The 22,025-nt window shown below is 44.2% G+C and overlaps 1 protein-coding gene across 15 annotated transcripts in view; it reads right to left on the minus strand.

The window, feature by feature from the left end:
• AKAP13 (A-kinase anchoring protein 13) overlaps positions 1-22,025 on the minus strand; it is a 335,196-nt gene that overhangs the window by 128,099 nt on the left and 185,072 nt on the right. The gene's annotated exons all lie outside the window — the stretch shown is intronic.

Here is a 22,025-nt window from a genome sequence, read left to right on the forward strand (position 1 = left end):
CAAAAGACTTTCTGAGAAGTAACTGAAGCCTTAGCAGAGAAAATGGACCATTAACACAAAGTGAGTTCTTTGCAATATGTATGCCTGTTCTTTTGTGCACTTTGAATTTTTTCCTAGAGGTTCTATCAGAGACCAGGAGAGAACATTGGAATGTACACACTGCTATCTTGGTTAGGAATATGGACAAGTGCTTGGTAACAACTGGAGGAGGGAAGCGGGGTGGACAATGTTTTGGCAAGGAAATGGGAAAAGAAGGGCATGGCCAACAAGTAAGAAACTCCCTTTCCATACGAACATCTATGGAAATCAGAACAACCCTTATTCTATAAAACAAAGGCAATGAGATCAAGGGAAACAACACTGACATTTAGTGACCAGAATTTCCTAATGGGATTTTGTCATCACTAGCCAGTCATGGTCAGTTAGTAGCGAACCAGTGAAGATGAACAAAATTTTTTTTACCATTCAACTAACACTGAAATACCTGCTGTAGTTAGGTGGCTCTGCAAGGTGTTAGGAGCTATAAAGATGGATGAGATGTTTCCTGGGCCTCAAGGAAGGGGCAATGGCAGGAAATACAAGTATAAGACAGCCTGGGTAATACAAATGAAATGCAGAAATTCCAGCAAAGGAACAAGGATCTCTGGCTGCACTGATTGGGTAGAAAAATCCCACGAAGGTGGGCGTTGCCTGTAAAGAGTGTGAGAGAGGGTACAGATGTTGACGAGTGGCAGGTATGACGGAAGACTAGCCAAACTGTCTAGTTACGCGCGTCAAATCCTACAAGGGAGTGCTATTAACATTAGCCTGGGAAAGCATTAACAGCCTAGATTATAAAAGCATATGATGTCATGTCAAAAAGTTTAGACTCTATTGAGAGGCACCTGGGAGCCAGTGAGGACTCTGCAGCAGAGAAGCAGTACGACTTGTGCTGTAATTCAGGAAGACGGTACAAAAGTCTTTAGCTACATCAAGCCTCGTCTCCTCATATGGATGTCTCCATGGTCTTAGCCAGTCTTATTCACTACTATTCCCCTAGGTAGACATACCGTTGAACTCCCAATGTTCTATAATCAGGACATGGTTCTTTTTTTTTTTTTTTAATGTTAATTTATTTTTGAAAGAGATACACAGCATGAATGGGGGAGGGTTACAGGGAGAGGGACTCACAGAATACAAAGCAGGCTCCAGGCTCTGAGCTGTCGGTACAGAGCCCGATGCGGGGCTCGAACTCATGAACTGTGAAATCACGACCTAAACCGATGTCAGATGCTTAACCAATCAAGCCACCCAGACACCCCAGTACATGGTTCTTCCTACCTCAATGCCCCTGGCCCTTGGGAACAGTTGTGGGCTATGAAACTCCCTACCTTGTCTCTTCACCTTAGCCAAAATCCACCCCTCAAATCCTACTTTCCTAATGAGGGAATCTCTGCCCACTCTAACCATCTTAAAACTCTGTCCTTTGTACTTTGATGGTCCTTAACTCTGTTACATTCACTCTACAGTGTTCTGCCCTGTCTTGCTCTTGATGCTGTACCTTGACTCTAAGTGGATGCTGAGTTCCCTAAAGGCAACAGGCCCTTCAGTTTCTCTTGCAGAATGCCAAAAATGGCACCAGACACTCAGAAGCTAGATGACTAACTGATCACATACTCACTTATTACCACAGTGATAATCCTCAGACTTTTCCAATGGCTGGCCAGATTTAATTCTTAAATGGGAGAACAAAAAAAATTTTTTTTTTTTTAAATCAGAGCTAACGTACAGAAAAGGGGAGTAGTCTAAAAGACTCTCTGAACTGAAAGGTTAAAAGTCCTGGTCAGACTTGAAAACTCATGTTCAAAATAACCATACCCTCAGGAAAATTCTGAATCCCACATAAAATGCAAATGTATTACTTTAGGAAGTTACTCAACTTACTCTTATTTTTCACTTCATGGCAAAAAGAACAGCCCTAACATAGTCAGTCAGACAAGCCAAAAAGTGATTCAGCTTCCCATGAAAGACTTCCCTCATCCCACCACACACCACTGGACAGTCATGCCTTCCAAAAAAATGGAGAGGTAGAACTTGCTCTTTTCATCAACTGTCCAAAAGACAAAGGGAAAAGAGAAAAAAAAAATCCTTCGAGGAAAAAAACCCCCAAAAACCTGACTCTTTAACACTACTGCCAGGTCAATTTTGGCATCTGCTTATTCCCAAAAGAACAAATCTGGTTTTGCTCATTTACAGTCTACTCTTTGGAGCTTGCACTTGATAATTTTATTTAGCTAGAACAGATACCTTGGTGTTCTGAAAATTTCTAAGGAAGTACAGCATAATTGTCTACCTCAGATGAAATTGTAAGAATTTGTTTCAGAAGAGCTGTTAGCGCAGAAACACATTTTGGGGTGGAGGTCGGGGGCAGCCCTTGACTTCAGTCCATGCAGGCCGAGATGTCCCCCACAGGACACATGACAGGAAGGGAAGGGATGGCCCACTGGGTAGTGCAGTGACTCTCCAGGACATCGGTCAAGAAGATGAAACTGCAGCCAGACTGCCTTGGGCTATAGAACCTTTCTGTTCCTTAGTTCCTCACCTGTAAAATGGGGTAAAACCCAAGCATAGCAAACACTGAAAGAAAAATGCCGTTATGAGGAATAAATGAATTGGTACATGTATTTTTTATATGCCCGCAGCGTGAGTACTGTTAACTGCTGTACTATTTTATTATCACCAGTACATTTTTGCCTTATTTATAAAAAATAAAAAATAAAAAAAAATAGGCATCTAAGTCAGCCTACAAGGTCGGTGGGGGGGAGGGCGGGGTGGAAGGCAAAACCAAGTCACAGATATATTCTGACTCGAATTAGAAATTACAGACCAAAACACCTTTCCTGTGAATCAGATCACCATGTTTCCCCTGAAGATATTTGTATCCTGAGACAGGAAAACAGAAAGAGGGGAAAAGTCTTGTTTTCTGTGGTAAGTGGAAAAGGCAGGTAGCTTCTCCAGAAGCTAAGGCCAAAGAAGCTATTGAACTTCTGAACATCACGCTGTTTTATGGAGAAGCAGCTCTTGAAAAAGGTCGAGATAGGGCTGGGAACTTACACCAAACAGTTAGCCTTGGTTTCGGAAAAAAAGAAAGAAAAAAAAGAAAAGAAAAGAAAAACGTTCTTCCTCTGAGGCAAAGGGAAAGGAGTAAGAAAAGACAGATATTTATAGATTTTTCCTGGCCAATCCCCAAGTGCCTAATTTGGGCTGAACTTAACAGTGTCCCTGAACAATCCCCACCCAGCAGGCCGAAATACCAGTGTGACCCGCTGGGATAAAGAGTGTTTGGGTCTAAGAGGTGACTCTGGGAGAAAAGACCAGAGGAGCTGGTCTCTTCTCGTAGACTCCTCTACTGAGGTCACACAAGTCAACCTACCGTTTTGTGTTCAGACTAAACTTTTCACTGGGCTCCCTCCGTGTCCTTGATCCTGCCCTCATCGTCTTCCCCATTTATACAAAACAAGTCTTTAACTTCTTCCAATGTGATCGCAATGGTGATGCCTCCACTAAGCACCTCAGTCAAAAAGCGGACTCTATTAGGACTGCGCCCCACCACACGGAAAGCATCCATTGAGTATCACAGCAATCCACGTCCCTGTTGTCCAAGACCCTTGGAGCAAGACACCTCTGTTTCTTGGATTTCCTACAGATTCCTGGCCTTAGCAATCGACAAATGGTTCCTGTGTGAATAAATATCCACCTCTCTGTCTGAAGATCTTTCAGGCAAGGCAACCCATTTCCCAGAGGATCAAACCGGTACAGGCAATCTGGATTCAGAAGCTCCTTTTAGTCATAAATTTAAATCCCCTCTGGATTTCTGATGTGGAGATATGCATGAGAGAAAGGCATCTATTCTGCTCACTACAAACAAATGGTGTGAGTAGTTAGACCTTATCAAGAAACAGGACATGCCAGAAACTAACCAGCTAGTGGAGGAACTTCCCTGTCTACTCTCAATGGCTTTTTGAAATCTAAATTGCAGCTAAGGTAAGTCCCGTAAGGGCATTCTGAAGATCTGACTAAACACACACTGACTTTTATTTGTTCATAATTATCAACAGACTGATAACCTAGTGCCTTTCTAAATATGTAGATGTCTCTTTCTGGAATTAATATGAACGCTTTCAACATAAACCTTGAAAAGAGAAAAACGTTCTCCATGAAACTTAAAAAATATGTATTCTGGGGTGCCTGGGCGGTTCAGTCAGTTGAGTGTCTGAGTTCGGCTCAGGTCATGATCTCAGAGTTCCTGAGTCTGAGCCCCCGCGTTGGGCTCTGCGCTAACAGCTCAGAGCCTGAAGCCTGCTTCAGATTCTGTCTCTCTCTCTCGCTCTCTCTGCCCCTCCTCCACGTACACTCTCCCTCCCCCCTCTCAAAAATAAACATTAAAAAAAATTATTTATATATAATTATATATAATATACACACACACACACACACACACTCTGCACAAAATGGTGAATTATTAAAGACTAAGGTTCATGGAAGCATTTAGTACTCTCTTCAACGATGTGCATGTGTATGTGCTCAATGTGTGTGTCTGGTTCAGAAGACTGCACGGCACTAACTAGCCGGTGGCTATGCCAAGGACAATACACCTAACAAATCAAGCTACCCGTGGGGATGGTTTAAGCATGATCAGGGCTGCTCTGTGGGCTCCCAGCACTGTGCAGGACACACAGGAGGCCTTTGCTCTGTCCCTCCAACTCGCCATGTGTAACTATCACAATGCGTCTCTTCTGCCTGCCCTGTGGGGATGCTGTAAGGACAAGCTCTGGTGGTCTTCCAAAGAGCACAGCATTACTTAACATGGTTTACTGTTCTTATCTTTCTTTCATACAAGTGGAGTTTTTCAAGGTCTGAATTGTAATGGCTCTCCTCTAGTTCTCATACTGAAGAACCTGAAGAAGTTTCGATCTGTTGTGTTTTACTACAAAGGCAATTATCCAAATTCTACATAGATAGAAAGATGGACCACTTTTCTTGGTTCAACCCTAGATACTCATATTAATGAGTTATCAATGAGGAGCTTCCTTTTCTCCACCTGCTTTTTATTTGATTTATTATTATTTTTTAACGTTTATTTATTTTTGAGACAGAGAGAGACAGAGCATGAACAGGGGAGGGTCAGAGAGAGAGGGAGACACAGAATCTGAAACGGGCTCCGGGCTCTGAGCTGTCAGCACAGAGCCCGATGCGGGGCTCGAACTCACGGACCGTGAGATCATGACCTGAGCCAAAGTTAGACGCTTAGCTTAACGGACTGAGCCATCCAGGCGCCCCTTTTTAATTTGAAAGAGAGGAGTGTGTGAGCAGGGGACAGGGGCAGAGGGGGGGAGGGGGAGGGAGGGGGGGAGGGAGGGAGGGGGGGAGGGAGGGAGGGAGAGAGAGAGGGAGAGAGAGGGAGGGGGGAGAGAGAGGGAGGGGGGGGGAGGGAGGGAGGAGGATCCTAAGCAGGCTCCACGCCCAGCACGGAGCCTGACACGGGGCTTGATCACACCACTCTTGAGATCATGACCAGAGGTGAAATCAAGAGTCAGATGCTCAACCGACGGAGCCCACCGGCACTCCCTCCACCCGATTTTTAGTTGCAACTCCGGCCATCCTGATTAAGTGTGTCTCAACCTCAACCAACAAAACTTAAAAGCTTCCAATACATTTGCTATGGAAATAGGAAACAGCATTTTAAAAGAAAGGGGATTACTTAAGACTGCTGGTGCCCCGAAGGAGAGACGGACTGAGTAAATCTACTCTTCTGTGAAGTTCACTGAAGTATTACACACCATCACCAATAAGCAGAAATCAGTCTTGCTGAAAGTTCTTCCTGTGTTTCTTTTCCTTCAAGACGTTTGCCACGCACACAACACTGTGTCGTGCCTGTCGTGTGTGGGATGACGTGGCAGGTCACCAAGCAGGGGCAGGGGTAAGGGGCAGCGGAGTGTGCCCTGTGGCGGCATGCAGGGCTCACGGTCCGTCTCACAGTTGCAGCGTTCCGTGTTCAGTGCACTACCCAACCCCACAGCACGTCTGAGAAGGGTCTCCCAGAAAGAAAGAGCACCTGGGTGGATGCCAAAGGTGCACTGCCGGCAGAGGATACCAGTGAGCAAGCACAGCAGCAGACTGACACGGAAAAGAGGAGTCTGGTGAGGCTGGCCGCTGGATTCTACGTCGGAACAGCAGAGCTGACGGGACCCTACACACGACCTGAGGAACCAGACCCGGAGGGCCATGTATGCTCCATGGCTATGAAGTTTAAGAACCAAAGAGCTAACTTGATTTACTTTCAGCAAGAATCTGGAACCCAAGCTAGAGCAGTGGTCCTCAAGGTGGGGTCTACAAAAACCTTGAGGGTCCCCAAGACATTTTCAGGGCATCTGTGGGTTCAAAACTATTTTCACAGTGGTGCCAATATGTTATTTGCCCCTTTTGCTATGTTCATTATCTGTGCTGATGGTCCTAGCATGAATCAAGACGGTGTCACCACAGTGAACCCGTGGTCATTATGTTCCTCACCGCTACACACTCAGTTTGAGGAAAGAAAATACTTCCACGCAGAATGTCCTTGATGAAGCTGGAAACATTAATTTCATTCGATTTCAATCCTGAGGTGCTTATCTCTTTAATATTCTGTGTGACAAATGGGAAGCACACAGAAATGCTCTGCATACAAGGTAGCGTGGTTATCTTGAGGAAATTCACTTGTGCAACTGTTTTAAGGAGTAAGCTAAGCTAGCCACTTTTTTCATGGAACAACATTTTTACTTGAAAGAAAGACTGGCAAATGAATGAATGATGCTTATTCAGAACTTGGGTATTTTCTTGGAAGTGAACTAAGTGAACCTGTCTCTCCAGAGAAAACAGCTGGCAGTGTTTACTGCTGATGATAAAATTCAGACTTTCAAGTGGAAATGAGAATTTTGGAAAACTTCTATCTGCCACTGTGAACTCGCCAAGTTTACCAGCACTTAAAGCCATTTCTGATGAAACTGGTGGTAATATTAACAAATGTGATTTTCTGGAGACTGAAAATGAAAAAACATTCAACGTTTGGAAGAGGTGCTATTTCTCAATGAATCAGTATTTTCCAAATGATTGATACGGGAGGTTAGAAAATCCTGCATGGCTGAAAGATCCAGTGGATTTTAATGTACCTGAGTACAAAAAGCTCAACGACAGGACCTCAGATTCCATACTGCCAATAATTCTTAACATATTGTCTGTCAATTCTGATTTGGTATTAAGTAAAAATACCAAATCATCTGAGAAAGCAATTATAATATTCCTCCCTTTTAAAAGACTGGATTTTCTTTATATAATTCAACCAAAATACTGTATTCTAACATATTAAATCCATAAGAGATATGAGAATCAAACTGTTGTCTACTGAAGTTAGATTAAAACCAGTTAGATTAAAATGACACTCTTCTAATTTGGTTTTTGTTTTGAAAAGCTGTTTTCCATAAATATGCTCTTCAAATGAACAAGTAGTGATTTGTTACTATTATAAATGAATTAATACTTTTTAAATGTCTCAGTTTTAATTTCTAATGGGGGCAAATACTTGTAGGTAAAACCCATGTAAACAAAAGGTACTTGGAGTTCCTAATCATTTTTAAAAGTGTAACAGAGCCTTGAGACCCAAAAGTTCAAGAACTGTTGGGTTTATAAGGTAGAAAGAAGTTAGTGGTAAGGAAACCAGTGAATCCAGGTGAGCAAGGAGGAGGACGTGAACCCTCTAAATCAGAGTCTGATGCCACAGGTTAAATTTGACAGGAAAAAAATGCGGCCTGGGGTGGGGGTGGGGTGTGAATCTGGGATGAAAGCTTTCTAGTTAAAGAGACCGTATGAAAGCCAAACAATAATATTTTGAATGCAGCTGATGAATTAAGAGTAACTACAGCAGGAATGAAAGGCAAAGATGGTTTTCTGAAGGGTGAATCAAGTTCTTTATGATCTATGTGCAAAGAGGTTTAGTGGGAAGGCACTTCCTCGGTGACCATATGGCTGAATAGGTCTCCTTCCACTTTTGAGAGACCAGGGGCAAATGACCAACAGGTAAACCGCATGAGTAACTCCTTAACACCAGTTCGTGTATGAGTAGCATGACTAGTGCCCGCTGATGTACATCTTTATCTCCTAACAGTCAAAGATGCCATCGTAATCCTGAGATGTCACCGGGAAGACAAATTGTGCCCGGGGTTTCAGAAGCCAGCCGGATGCACGGGTGGTTTAGAGATCTAGTAGAGTAGAGATTTCCAAATCAGAGCTACCACACTTAAGGCTTTCCCTCCAGCTACTGAAAACTGTCCCATTCCAAAACCTTTGCACTTGTCAAAGGTTTCACGGAGAGGAAATGTTCTAACCTAATTATGAGGTGGTCTTCTGTGCTGGGGCAAGTGATGTGAGGAACCACGAGCCACAATTTTAGGGAATGGAAGTTAAAAACGTGGTAGAAGACTTCACACAATTTTCTCACTCTGCCAAAGCTGACCTGTCTCTCAGTTCAGCTACTCTCTTTGCTCATCAGAATATACAGGGTTGTTGTTTTTTGTTTTTTGTTTTTTTTTTTTGTGGTGGTGGGGGGGTAGATATTCCTTTGGAAAGGTCACCTTGTTAAAATGTAAAATAGATGGATGGCATGCAGTGTGACCATTTGACATGTTTTAATTACTATTTGTTTATAAAAAAGAACTCCCTAAAGGAACATTTGTTTTGTGGAAACAGATGCTGATATTTAAAGTCCTGTCTCTTACATTCAAGATGGCCCAAAGCGCCCATACTTAGAGCAGCTGCTGAAATTTCCTGTAACTGTGCACGTCTAAAAGAGCCTTGCTTTTAAAAATCTTGGACAATTCCCACTTTTTACTTACTCATAGATTCGTACAATTATCTCCCTTCATTAGACTAAATTAGTTGGTTATGTGACAAAATCCTTTTCAGAGGAAGAAGAGTCAACTAAGCTAAGCCTTTTTTTTCCTCTTCTCTTATTAAAATCTCATTTTATATCCCCACCTCCCCCACTCTATGCTGGGCTGATCAATTACAAGAAGTTACAGGAACAACTGCTACAAGCATCAGACAGCTGTGGCCCCGTTTCCAGCCTGTAGAGCTCGGCCAGTTGTATTTGCTGTCAGGAGACTGATGTTTCCCCAATCCCCACGTGAGGCTCTCCTTCACCTTCCCTTTCCTTTCTGCTACCCCCGACCCCCTCCTTCCTGCCGCAAGTTCCCACTGACTAGCCTTGAGGAAGAAGGATCCCAGCAACTTCTCACATCAACTAATTTATTTTATTATTTAAATTTTTTTTAATTTTTTAATATAATTTATTGTCAAATTGGCTAACATACAGTGTGTCAGGTATGCTCTTGGTTTTTGGGAGTAGAGTCCTGTGATTCATCGCTTACATACAACACCCAGTGCTCATCCCAACAAGTGTCCTCCTCAATGCCCATCACCCATTTCCCCCTCTCTGCTGCACCCTCCACATCTACCCTCGGGTTTGTTCTCTATATTTAAGAGTCTCTCCCTCTCTGTTTGCAACTATTTTTTCCCCTTCCCTTCCCCCATGGTCTTAAGTTTCTCAAGATCCACATGAGTGAAAACATAAGGTATCTGTCTTTCTCTGACTGACTTATTTCACCCAGCATAATACCCTCCAGTTCCATCCATGTTGCTGCAAATGGCAGGATTTCATTCTTTCTCATTGCCAAGTACTATTCCATTGTGTATATAAAACCACATCTTCTTTATCCATTCATCAGTTGATGGTCATTTAGGCTCTTTCCATAATTTGGCTATTGTTGAAAGTGCTGCTGTAAACGTCGGGGTACAAGTGTCCCTATGCATCAGCACGCCTGTATCCCTTGGGTAAATTCCTAGCAGTGCTATTGCTGGGTCATAGGGTAGGTCTATTCTTAATTTTTTTGAGGAAACTCCACACTGTTCTCCAGAGCAGCTGCACCAGTTTGCATTCCCACCAACAGTGCAGGAGGGTTCCCGTTTCTCCATGTCCTCACCAGCATCTGTAGTTTCCTGATTTGTTCATTTTAGCTACTCTGACCTCACTCTGTGAGGTGGTATCTCAGTGTCACATCAGCCAATTTCGAGGCACCTTCATGTTTATCCACCAACCAATGGCAGCATTAGCTGACCCACAGAGGGAGTGTCGAGGCCTTCTGAAAACTAACAAGACTGATTCAGAGATCATATTCTTAAAAGGGCTTGCGTTATTTTGTTGTTTGTGTTTGTTTTGTGAAGCCGGAGAACCAGGCCAAGAAGCAGACATCTGGCAGCAGAGGTCTTCATCAGGAATACAAGAGAAGGGTAAAGAAAGCCTGGCATTACCAAGCACCAACGGGCTTGCCAACCTCCTCCTCCTCCAGGGACAGCTAATACAGCAGCAGCTCCAAGTAGGAAGCTAAAGCCAGAGTGAACGGGTAGGGAGACACCGTAATCACGACACTAAGCGGCAGAGGTCAATCACCTGTACTCACCACTGTCCAGCATTCTGAAAAGAACCTTCACTGGCTTCGCAGAAGCCTGTGAGGTGAGGGGTGGGGGCGGCCTATGCGAGCAACAGCTCTTCCCAAGGCCTGCAGGTCACACCCTTTGACTTCAAAAGCAAACCTCAGAGCACTGTCCACGTTGCATTCTATGCCAGTCTGGAAATACCTCTTCTCACAGCTGGCAACACTCCTTTTAATGGGGAAGCCAGGATTTAAGCCCTTTTCCTGACTCAAGGAGGAAAGAACAGTCTCAGACACGGAGGAAAACAACCCACTGAGTTTGATGTGAAGCAGACACAGCACCAGGTCTCAGCACTAATGAGGGAGGAGGGCCAGAGCTCTATTTTCCTCCTTGAGATCATCCCATTAGGGAACCTAATGACTCCTAAGAAGGAACACAGTCTATTGTGCTGTGTGTGTGGTGGAGACAGGGACAGGAACTGTTCTGTGGCCAACAATCAAGACACATGCATCACTTTCTGGAACTGGGGTGAAAAGGCTGGCTCCCTACTTAAAGGCCAGCAACGCTGTCAACAGGGGAAAATCCCCGGGGGTGAAACATGAGAGCAGGGGGCTACTTAACGCCACCAAAAGTGAACAGCAGAGGGGCCTCTGGTGTAGACAGGCCTACACAACAGATCACTCTTCTCTGGTGTGGACAGACCTACACAACAGACTACCCCTTCTTGGGAGTTCCCAGGACCCAGGTGTCTGCTCCCGCTTCACTCCTTCATCTCTCCCAACGAGCTTCTTGTGGGATGGGGGTAGATCTTACTCATTTTGCCCATCACGCCCCCCACCCCCGTTTCCACGACAAGGTTCAGCACACAAACAGAAGTCTGCAAATTACAGCCTCAATTTAGTTTTGGAAATGCAGAACAGTAACTCTTGTAGGAAAGGACTACATTCTAATGGCATAATTCATGATGGAATCTTTGTTACAAATGTTTACAGCAAGGAACTGGTGCGTGTGTGTGTGTGCATGCGCGTGTGCACGCGCGTGTGCTCGCACATGCACTCTCCGTGCTTCCCTGCTGACAAGCCAGTCTGTGGCTTCCCATCGTCCCTGGCCTCACAGGCCTGGAATGAGAGGAAAATCTCCCGAGCCTCGTAGAATGAAGGCCCTGCTGCCCACGAAGTAGAGATCACACAGCACGTGGGCCTCAGCGCTCCCTGTCGCTCTCGCCTCCAGACTGGTCTAGGCCCTGCTCCAACCTCATAAGGATGTAAAGCTGAGGTGGGGCCACTGGCTCTTCGTCTGCCGTCTCTGCCACTAGCCCGGCACAGCAGGGAGAGGCCCGATGCCAACCCACTCTGTCCCCAGGCCCCCGGCATAAAAAAAACGTAGCTTGTAGATGATTCAATGGGGAAAATGAGGAGTACGATAGGATTTCTGGTGGCAAAATAATGGGGAAGAATGGCAAAGAAATAAACTGATGATGTCAGAAACAAAACAGAGCACAAGCACATGTTCCAGAAGTTATGATTTCCATAGAAACAAGAGAGCTGAAGGGCACTGGAAAGGGGATCCTTTCTCCAGGGACCGGGATGTATCCCTAGCAAAGGGTGCGGCAGGCATAAACTTCCTCCTTTTCCAAGTCACCCATCTCCTGTGGGATTGCCAGAAAACGTCATTAAACAAACTCAACTCCTAAATGACTCATGCGGGCTCATTTGGAACTGAAGGCCTCCCCCCCTCGGTAGAGGATGGTTTTCAGGGAAGCTAACCCAGGACAGGCATATAGAACGTATAAAGAGGCCACACTCTAGAAAGGAGAAGGCAGCAAGGATGCCACGCTCTGGAAAGAAGGCAGCAAGGAGGCAGGATGTTCAGACCTGTCTCGCTCACCCTACCTCATGACCCGCACGAGGCCCAGCCACACACACCCAACAATCGACAGGGGATGGCAGTTTGCTGAGGGGATGCTACGGGGCCCCTCAGTGCAGCAGGTGCACACAGCCTGTCAGTCACAGCACACGAATCACGTGTGCCCTGCGGTAATTTCTCCTGTTGTAAGGGCGGGGCAAACGAGACCCAGTGAGACAGAAGAGGGTCACTGATCAGTAAAGGCGTCGCTGTGCACGGGGTTTCCACAGCAGAGTGAGCATGGGCCTGGGAGTCAGCAGGAACACAGGAGAGGTGCGCATGGGGCCTGGGCTTTTGGTGTGACATGGAGGAACTGACTGCAGTGACACAAGCTGACGATATCTGAGGCAGAGGTGGGCAAGGAGGAGAGGCTGGGCCATCACAAGACCGACTCCAGGGTTCTGGATCCTTGGGCCGAGCCCTGGCCCTAACCAGCAGACAACGGCAGACCCGGGAGTGCTCTAGGCTCAAGTTCCCTCATTGCAAATTAAAGGGTACAGACTGCATGACAGAGATGATAATTCCTCCCTACACTAAGTATTCTATAATGAGAACAATTATTTCTGGAAGATTCTGGATTCCTGTAGTTAGAGAATCTGGACTGCAAAGAGAAGAGACCTTTAACTGGCTCCATTATAAATCTTACAATTTCCTGGCTCTGTATTTCTACAAACAAACCAAGGTGTGTGTGTGGGGGGGGGGGGGGGGGGGGGGGACAACATCCCAACCCAAGTACATTTTCCTAGTGATTTATCTGTCTTCAAAAATATTCCAAATAATAGAATAATTCACAATTTTTTTTTTTTTTTTACTAATTATCTCCCCCCCCTTTTTTTTTTTTTTTTTTTTTTTTTTTTTTTTTACTATCTCCAGGAAGGGGTTAAGCAAAAGTTTCCCAGATGCTATGCAGCTCACAAGGTAGCTCATATTCGATGCGGTAAAAGAAACACACACGAATGTTATGGGTACACATCTCAAGTAAATGAAAGCTCAAAGTCCAATTCATACGTCCAAATACTTTCCATGGCATCCACACTGGGAAGCTATACATTTACTCCAATGATTCCTCCTGTTTGTTCAAATACTTTCAGAAACCATCTTCTGCAACTATCTTCAACAGAAATCCAAGAACCATACACACAAAAAAATTGGTTTTATGCCTCTGCCTCACTTCAACCCCAAACTCCAACCCCAGAGGGAGCAGGCTTTCAAAATTCTTAAATATAGGTCACTCTTGATGACCCTGATGACCCAGTCAGGATAGAATGCCGGCTACAGGTAATGATCCACATAATAAATATGCTCACTCACTCTGACTTCTGAGTGAGGCTTCAATTCAGGATATTCTAAATATGCTCATCTGAGCGTCATGGAAAGCATGGTCAACGCTTTCTCGGAAGACTACCTACATGACACTGGGGGAACACTTAAGACCATGTCACAATGACCCTCTAGATCCACAAGCAGTGACAGGGCTTTGGCGGGGGGGGGGCGGGTGGCTCTCAGATGGGAAGCAAATTGCCTGGGTCACTGCATAAAATGAAAGAGGCAAGGAGGGAAAAAATACAGATTGACACTGGTTGAATGGAAATATTTACACAAAGGTACCACTCTTTTAAATTCCCATATGGTTCACATACTACCAAACACTTCTGTTCTTCATACTTGGTAAATGTTACTTTTCTCAGTTTCCTAATGGGACTTTTTTTAACCTGGAGTACTGCCAGGTCACAGTTACCTTGCAAATTGGGGCGTTTCTGGCAATTCTTGGGCAATTCTATGCTCTAAGGGCCAAGTACATAGCGAAAGCAAACAGAACTGGCTGTTTAAGGCTGGAAAGCACATCAAAGGCTCCCTCAATCTATCCCTATTCTTTCCAATGAATATTTACACCACATGTGTTACATCATGGTTATTACCAAGGAAACCCCACTATATGTCACACAAGCACTTCTCAAGAAGTCACTTCTCTGTGAACACCCAAAGCACATTAATGGTTCCTATGGCAGATCTCACATACTGTATTCACATATCGTGATTACGTCTGTGCAAGCCTGCTCTATTTAAAGAAATCAGAAGCAGAGACAGTATTTAACTTCCAAAAAATTCCCTAGATACTTGATTCAATACCTTGAAAGGGGAAGGCGTTCATTTAATGTTTGCTAAATGAATGAAATCAAAGCCACAGGCTATATCCCCAAATTGAGCCGTCAGAAATAGAAATCAGTACTTCTGAAACCTTTCTTGGATAAAGTAAACAAGTCCAAATACAGTGTGTCCCTTTACTCTTATGGTGGCCAGCCAGGGTAAGACCTCACCAGGCACCTTCTTAAAATACATAATCAAAACCTAATATGAGAAATCTGTGTCTTTCCCAGTCATGTAGATCCCTGAGGACGTTAGGCCTTTCTTCACAAATCAAATGACATTCGTTAGTTTTTCCACTAAGAAAGTTTCCTTTTTTGAGAGGCAAAAACAAGCAGCCATAAAGCCATGTTTATGTCAGTAAACCGAACACAGAACTTAGGATCAAAAGCAATACAGTATTTTTCTAAGGCAACCTTATGGTGGCCCTTCCAAGTCTACTGGTACAAATCATGGGTACAGGGGCACCTGGGTGGCTCAGTCGGTTAAGCATCTGATTTTGGCTCAGGTCATGATCTCATAGTCCGTGGGTTTGAGCTCCGTGTTGGGCTTTGTGCTAACGGCTCAGAGCCTGTGTCTCCCTCTCTCTCTGCCCCTCCCCTGCCTGCACTCTGTCTCTCTTGAACATAGACATTAAAAAAATTTCTTAAAGAAATAATAGGTATAGCCAAGTTTGTGTTTCTGACAGTATGTATGTATCTTCACTCTCACAATGAGCTTAAAAAAAATTTTTTTAATGTTTATTATTTTTAAGAGAGACAGAGAGCAAGCAGGGGAGGGGCAGAGAGAGAGGGAGACACAGAATCCGAAGCAGGCTCCAGGCTCTGAGCTGTCAGCACAGAGCCCAATGTGGGGCCTGAACCCACAGACCATGAGATTATGACCTAAGCTGAAGTCAGCCACCCAACCAACTGAGCCACCACCCAGGCGCCCCTCACAATCAGCTTTTAAAAATGAAACCTGGAAAGCCCCTTGAGGTAAACCCTGTAAAAACAGCACACAATTCTTTAGAAACTTCCCTTCCCCCAGGGTGCACACAGCAGCCTGGACAGAATCTATCATCTAGCTCAATGAAAGATATCTATCCACAAGCAATTCTATGTTTAACTCTAACACTTAGCAAACCAGTAAATGAGATGCAGAGTAGTGTCTCTTCCCCTGGAAGAGGGGTCTCTGGGTGCAGGCTGACCTGTTTTCATGTTAGCGTCTCTAAGGCCTACCACAGAGTTCAGTGAACGTGTGCTGAATCAAGTACTGAATAAATTAGGGCTCCCCCCCCCCCCCGCCCCGTCACATGAACACCAGGTGGCATGATAATTTACCATCATGGCCTGACAGAATTAGTCATTTCTTCCAAGACCATTTTCACCAACACCTATCTAAAGTCATTCATCCACAGTGTTAAGAGTGGGTCTGATAATTCTTAGTATAAAATGGGATTAGAATTACATCTACTACATATAAAATGCCTATCACATGCTACACACTAAACTAACCCTAGTTAGTACAAATAATTCTTAAAGTGGGCATCATCATCCCAAATTTATAGATGAGGGATCTGAGCCTCTGAAAAAGCAGATCAAAGCGGCAGATCAAGTTGCAGAACTGGGATTAAAACTTTGGTTTATCTGGCTCCATAAACTTTCCATTATGCTTGGCTACTATCCTTGACTGTCAAAATAATGAGATAAGAATGAACAAGAGTGGGATGAGGAGTGTAAGAAACGGGCCAACAGAGTGATAGGAATCAGATTTGGTTCTTTTGTCTCAACAGAAGATTAAAAGGCACACATACCTCCTTCAAAATATATGTATGATCTATGTTTAAGCAGTTCTGTGAGGGGAAAAAATTAGATTATTAATATAAGGCTCCAGAGCAAAACATCTTGAAAACCATTTAAGGAGAAAGTGAATAGTTAAGAATCTGGCTATCAAATAAAATGTGATTTCAAAAAAGTCCCTCATACGGTCCAACACACAGAGTTGTCTGCTCACTGTGTTGTACACCTGAAACTAAAGTAACGTTGCAGGTCAACTATATTTCAATTAACAAAAAAAAAGTCCCTGTGATTGTCCTTTTGGTCCAACACATTAGATTTACATCCCAACATCTGACCAACTGGTCAAGAATTAAGAGCTGGAAGAAACTTCAGAGAGTTCCTAACAATTACAACAAGGGAGAAAATAGGCCAGATAAATTAAAGAACTTGCTCAAGGTCCCTTCAAAACCTACGGTGGGATCATTACGTTACACCCTTACACATATCACCTACAGATATTTTTATACTGAGGTTATATTTTTTCAACTTCTGACTTTACAACCTGAACCTTTGGTTCTTCGAGGCACTTCTTTTTGGCAACTATCTACTCCAGAAGAGTATTTGCAGAATTTCCTGGAAACGCTCCATTTCAGAGGAGACACGGAGAAAGAATATCTCCAAAAAATTTGTATGAAAAAGCTGAGGAGCAAGTTTTCCTGTGGTTGGGGCCAGCTCTAGCGCCAGACCCAAAAGGGATAATTAGGGGGGCCTGGCTCTCTTAAATGCCAAATACATGCACAGAAGACTTATTGGCGTCTCGTAAAGAGGCCAATTTGCCTTTCCCTAGGTGATATACCACAAAACTATATATGTAAATATGATAGCAGAGACACCATTAAAAGGACCTTTCTTGAAATTGAAAACTTAAATAAGAGGGTAGGGTGTGTACGCCGTCTTGAGCGTCAGTGTTATGGCTTGTCCAGTTAGTTAGCAAACGGCCTGAGAGCTGCCATATTTTCCTACGGCGGCTGAGCACGAAGGCTGTGACCAGCCAGCCACATGAAGCAAAAGCTTTTAACCAGACTCCTGGACTAGAGATGGAAATGCAAGCTCGCCCCCTTGAGACAAGAGAAAGAAAACATTGTGTTCCATTAAAAATAGCAGAAATAGAGAATTCAAGAAGATTCTAACCAGAAACCATCCAACATTGCCCTTAACCACAATCCTGAAGAAACAAATATCAATATTGTCATAAAAATAATTAAGAATGGAAATGCAGTTAATGTGATATTTCACTGTGCTGTTATTAAAAATGGGAGGATGGTTCTGATATAAACTGCTTTCTTGATTGGGGCCCGTGTGTTAAATGAAGAGTAGACTTTCCCAGTAACCTAATACCCAATATATGGGTTTTTATAGTTGCACTTGACCATATTTGTTCTGGAGTGTTTGGCTGCTAGGACCATGGGCATGCTGACAAGATATACTGGCCTGATGAATTAACTGTTCCAAATGGCTAATAAGCTTATGCAATGAGCGTTTGGAAAATGAATTATTACAGAGATACCTCAATGAACAGACACCCCAGGGAAAGAAGTTCCTTCCTAATGAACCTGGCCGCATACTGAAGGGCAGAGATTCCTACAAGATGTGCCGGTCTGTGGCACAGGGCCAGGGAGCAGTAGTCAGAATTCTATCCTGACCACCACAGAGCAGATTCTCAAAGAGAATGGTCCCAGAAGGCTTCCCATTCTGCACTTAGGTATTCAATGTTATCTCTATACCTAGTCATATCATTCTTTAGGAAATAAAAGGCAGGTCTTGGAAAATCTTAGTAATTTCTGCACCAACAGCCAACTCTTTGGACAAACACTATGTTAGTGATACTTAGCTGCAGCTAACAGACTGTAACAAGAACAGGAGATTTATTTTAAAGTGATTCAGCTTAGGTCCTAAAATGGCCAAAGGAATTTCTCCAACCATCACTGAAGACCCAGTAGTATAATGTGATGGTTTTAGAGGCTTGGCAAATGCGAGCACCATTGGGGGGGGGGGGGGGGGGAGGGGGGTACTTGTTTAGAAGGCAAAAGTCCACCCAGGTGAACTGGACTCCTGAAAAGTATATAACCTCAGTTTGACTCTTTTGGAAACCACAGAATAGTAGAAACATTATTAACATAGAAGGTTCTAGTGACACTTACAAAGTTAACTAGTTGTGAAATAAGGCAAGTCACTTAACCGTCCTGAAACCATCTTCTCCTATAAAGCAAATATGTTGGACTTTGGATAATCTTTAAGGTCCATTCAAATTCTGAGGGTCTCAGAGCTACAACAAGCTCCACATTTCCCAACTCAAACTGATGTCTGACGTTCTTTCTGAAGCGTTTCAGAACACTAATCACGAAGCAGAAATGGAGTCTTCGTTGTTTTAGGAGCCACCATATGCCAATGATTACTTAAATAAGAGCATACTGGAATCTGAAGTGGTGAAACTAATTAATAATAATAATGCCAAGCTGTACTTTCTGTGGGCCAGGCCCTGTTCTAAGTGCTTAACATTTATTAACTCAGTGAGCAGGGAATAAAGAAGGCAACAAAAGGTCACCTGAGAACCTTGAAACCAGTAATGTATATAAGAGGAGTTAACCTGGAGTACTGAATTGTGACTAGTATTAAAGCTTTGACAATATTTCATAACAAATCACAACCACAAAATGCCGATAAAGTGACTGGTGGGAACAGTACATGTAAGCAAATGACTTGGTCCCTAAGCTGTGAACGATTTTCAACCCAGTAAAGAAGTATCTCTTGGGACCATCTATCTTAGTGAGAAACCAGCAGCATCTGGCACATACCTGTGGTTCCTCCGAGAAGAGAAGCGTCCAACTTGATAGCGATGAATTCTTTTATAAATGGTGATTTTAAGCATTACTGGCCTCGAAAGTAAGGGTTTGTTCACAGCACGATGGTCAAGCCGGTTTAGGAACGAAAAATTCTTTAAATATTCGGTAGTGTCACCGACAGAGGCCCCTATGTGCTGACAGTCATGTGCTTAGAGAAAGTTACAAAACAGGAAGATCCCTAGAAGAACTTAAAAATGGATTCTTTATGTACATTTACTAGAAAACTGCAGTAAATACACCACCATTCTAAGCATTCAAGACAGTAGCCGAGCTTTGGATACATAAATTCTTTTACAACTGGAAGAGGATGATTCAGTGAAACGGTAATTCAGTGAGGCAACGACTGGCCCATTCCCAAGGCCAACACGCAGACTGGGCATGCGTCAGAAGGGATGGGATTAAATAATATTAAACTAATGCCACCCCACCCTGTTCAATCTCAAGTTCACTCTTTCGGGGTGAGAAGTAACCCTTTGCAGACCACAAACACAGAGTCCACAGGGTAAGGCCAGAAGATAGAGAGGTAAGGAAGCCAAGCTCTGGAGACACGAAGTCAAAAAGCTACTTCAGGAGAGACCGAGTACTGGAACTCCCTGCCTCCCAACATGCAGTCTGATAACAAGAGTTTCCACCACAAAAAAAAAAAAAAAAGAAAAGAAAAAAACAGTGTGGAAAATAAAACAAGTAGACTTGCTTTCTCCTTCTATTCATCCACTGGTGTACAAATACTCTTCAGGCCAGGGGCCCACTGCCTGTTTTTGTTTAGCCCACGAAAAATCTTAGGAGTTGGCTTTACATTTTTAAATGATCAACAAAAAATTCCTCAGAAAGAAGTATTTCATGACCCGGACATTATGGGAAGTCTATATATCAAGTTTTATTGGAACACAGTCACACTCTTGTTTACATAACACTAAAACAGCAAAGTTGACTACCGTGACACTGCCTGACCCCCCAGAGCCTTAAAATACGATCTTTTTAAAAAAAAAAAAAAACAAAAACCCTTGTGGACTTCCCTCCTGACTCACTGAAAACCTACACAGTGAACGTAGTATATGAAGAGTTAAATGGCAGAAAAAAAGAGAAAAGGAGACACAGGCAAAACTGAAGTGTGTGTTCACACTCTATCCTACCAAGTCACAGCAAACAGGGCCTGCGCTGCAGAGCAACAGGGAAGAGAGCCAAGCGGTCAGATGTCACCTCATTCCCACACTGCTTGGAACACACTTACTCGACCTGAAAACCTTCCAGACCCGAAGATCCATTAACATACGCTTTCTCCAACTGTACACAGTGGAGGCAGACGGCACACGAGGCCGAGGTGTTCCCAAGCAACACACACATTACATGCTTCTGACCTACGGGTGCCCCTCGGAAGCTGCTGGTCGTAGAGCCTGGGACAGTCAGCTGGGAGGCCACCCTGCTGTCGAGGTCCTGGGTTGGAAATCACACTCCTTGCTCTTATTCTGGCTGGGTCCAACCTTGGGCTGGGCATGAGACCTCTCTGAGGTCCTTAGTCTCTTATCTGGAAAATGAGACATGCTGACCAACCAGAGGAGTATGCTCTCTCTCAACTCTTAAAACCAGAGGATAAACGAGAAGAGAGGAGAGAAGGACGGGAGGAGAGAAGGACGGGAGGAGAGAAGGACGGGAGGAGAGAAGGACGGGAGGAGAGAAGGACGGGAGGAGAGAAGGACGGGAGGAGAGAAGGACGGGAGGAGAGAAGGACGGGAGGAGAGAAGGACGGGAGGAGAGAAGGACGGGAGGAGAGAAGGACGGGAGGAGAGAAGGACGGGAGGAGAGAAGGACGGGAGGAGGAAGTTAAAAAAAAAAAAAAAAGGAACGTTTTGTTTCCTCCTTTCTAACAGACAAGATACAACGAGGACAGAGCCAGCCACACGGGAGGGCAGAGTGTGGGCGAGCGGCAAGCTGTCTTCCATGACGGTCGTCACTACTGTGTTAACACGGAAGACCGAGAGACGGGCATTTGAATTCAAGGATGTGAGTTTGTTCCTTCCCTGTTTTAGGGGCTTCTGGAAACAAAGACACACGTGTACCCATGCAGGGTGTGTTCTCTCTTCTTTCCCTAGGGGCAAGAGCAGCATCGGTCTGAATAATGCCTGCTCTACAAGCAGCCGCCCAGGCATTAGTCACGAATATTATCTGTAAAAGGGAGTGGGCTAGAACAGTCCGCACCTCCCTACCCCTGTACTCCAATAAAATGAAGCTTGTTTATCACAGCTCATACACTTGAAATAGTCTGGGAGGGTACAGTGTGCTGTTTACCTGCTGGGGTAACTCTACGGAAAAACACCACTTAGACCTCTGTGAAGAGCAGAGACGGGGACTGTCACGTCTAGACAAAGATGATGGATTTTCTCAGGGGAAATATGATTTAGTCCAGTAACGTGGCTCAGGTCATGATCTCGGTCAGTGAGTTCAAGCCCCACGTCGGGATCTGTGCAGACACGTCACAGCCCGGGGCCTGCTTCAGATTCTGTGTCTCCCTCTCTCTCTGCCCCTCCACCACTCGTCCTCTTTCTTTCTCTCTCTCTCAAAAAATAAACATTACAAAAAAATTAATTAACCAGTAGGGACTCTAAGGTTTAGAGCGCAGTTTCTCTCAACAAGTTTGCTCCCTCGTTTTAAGTTAATAGCTTTAAACAAAAACAGAAAGAAGCTCAAGACCCTGAAGAAAAACATTTCTGAACACTCACTGAATATTAAACATCGAATTACCAGTGATGCAGCAAATCCACTACTGGGCACATGAAAACATACATCCACACAAACTCGTACACAAATGTTC

This window comes from Neofelis nebulosa, chromosome 7 (assembly GCF_028018385.1).
Source record: "Neofelis nebulosa isolate mNeoNeb1 chromosome 7, mNeoNeb1.pri, whole genome shotgun sequence".
NCBI lineage: Eukaryota > Metazoa > Chordata > Mammalia > Carnivora > Felidae > Neofelis > Neofelis nebulosa.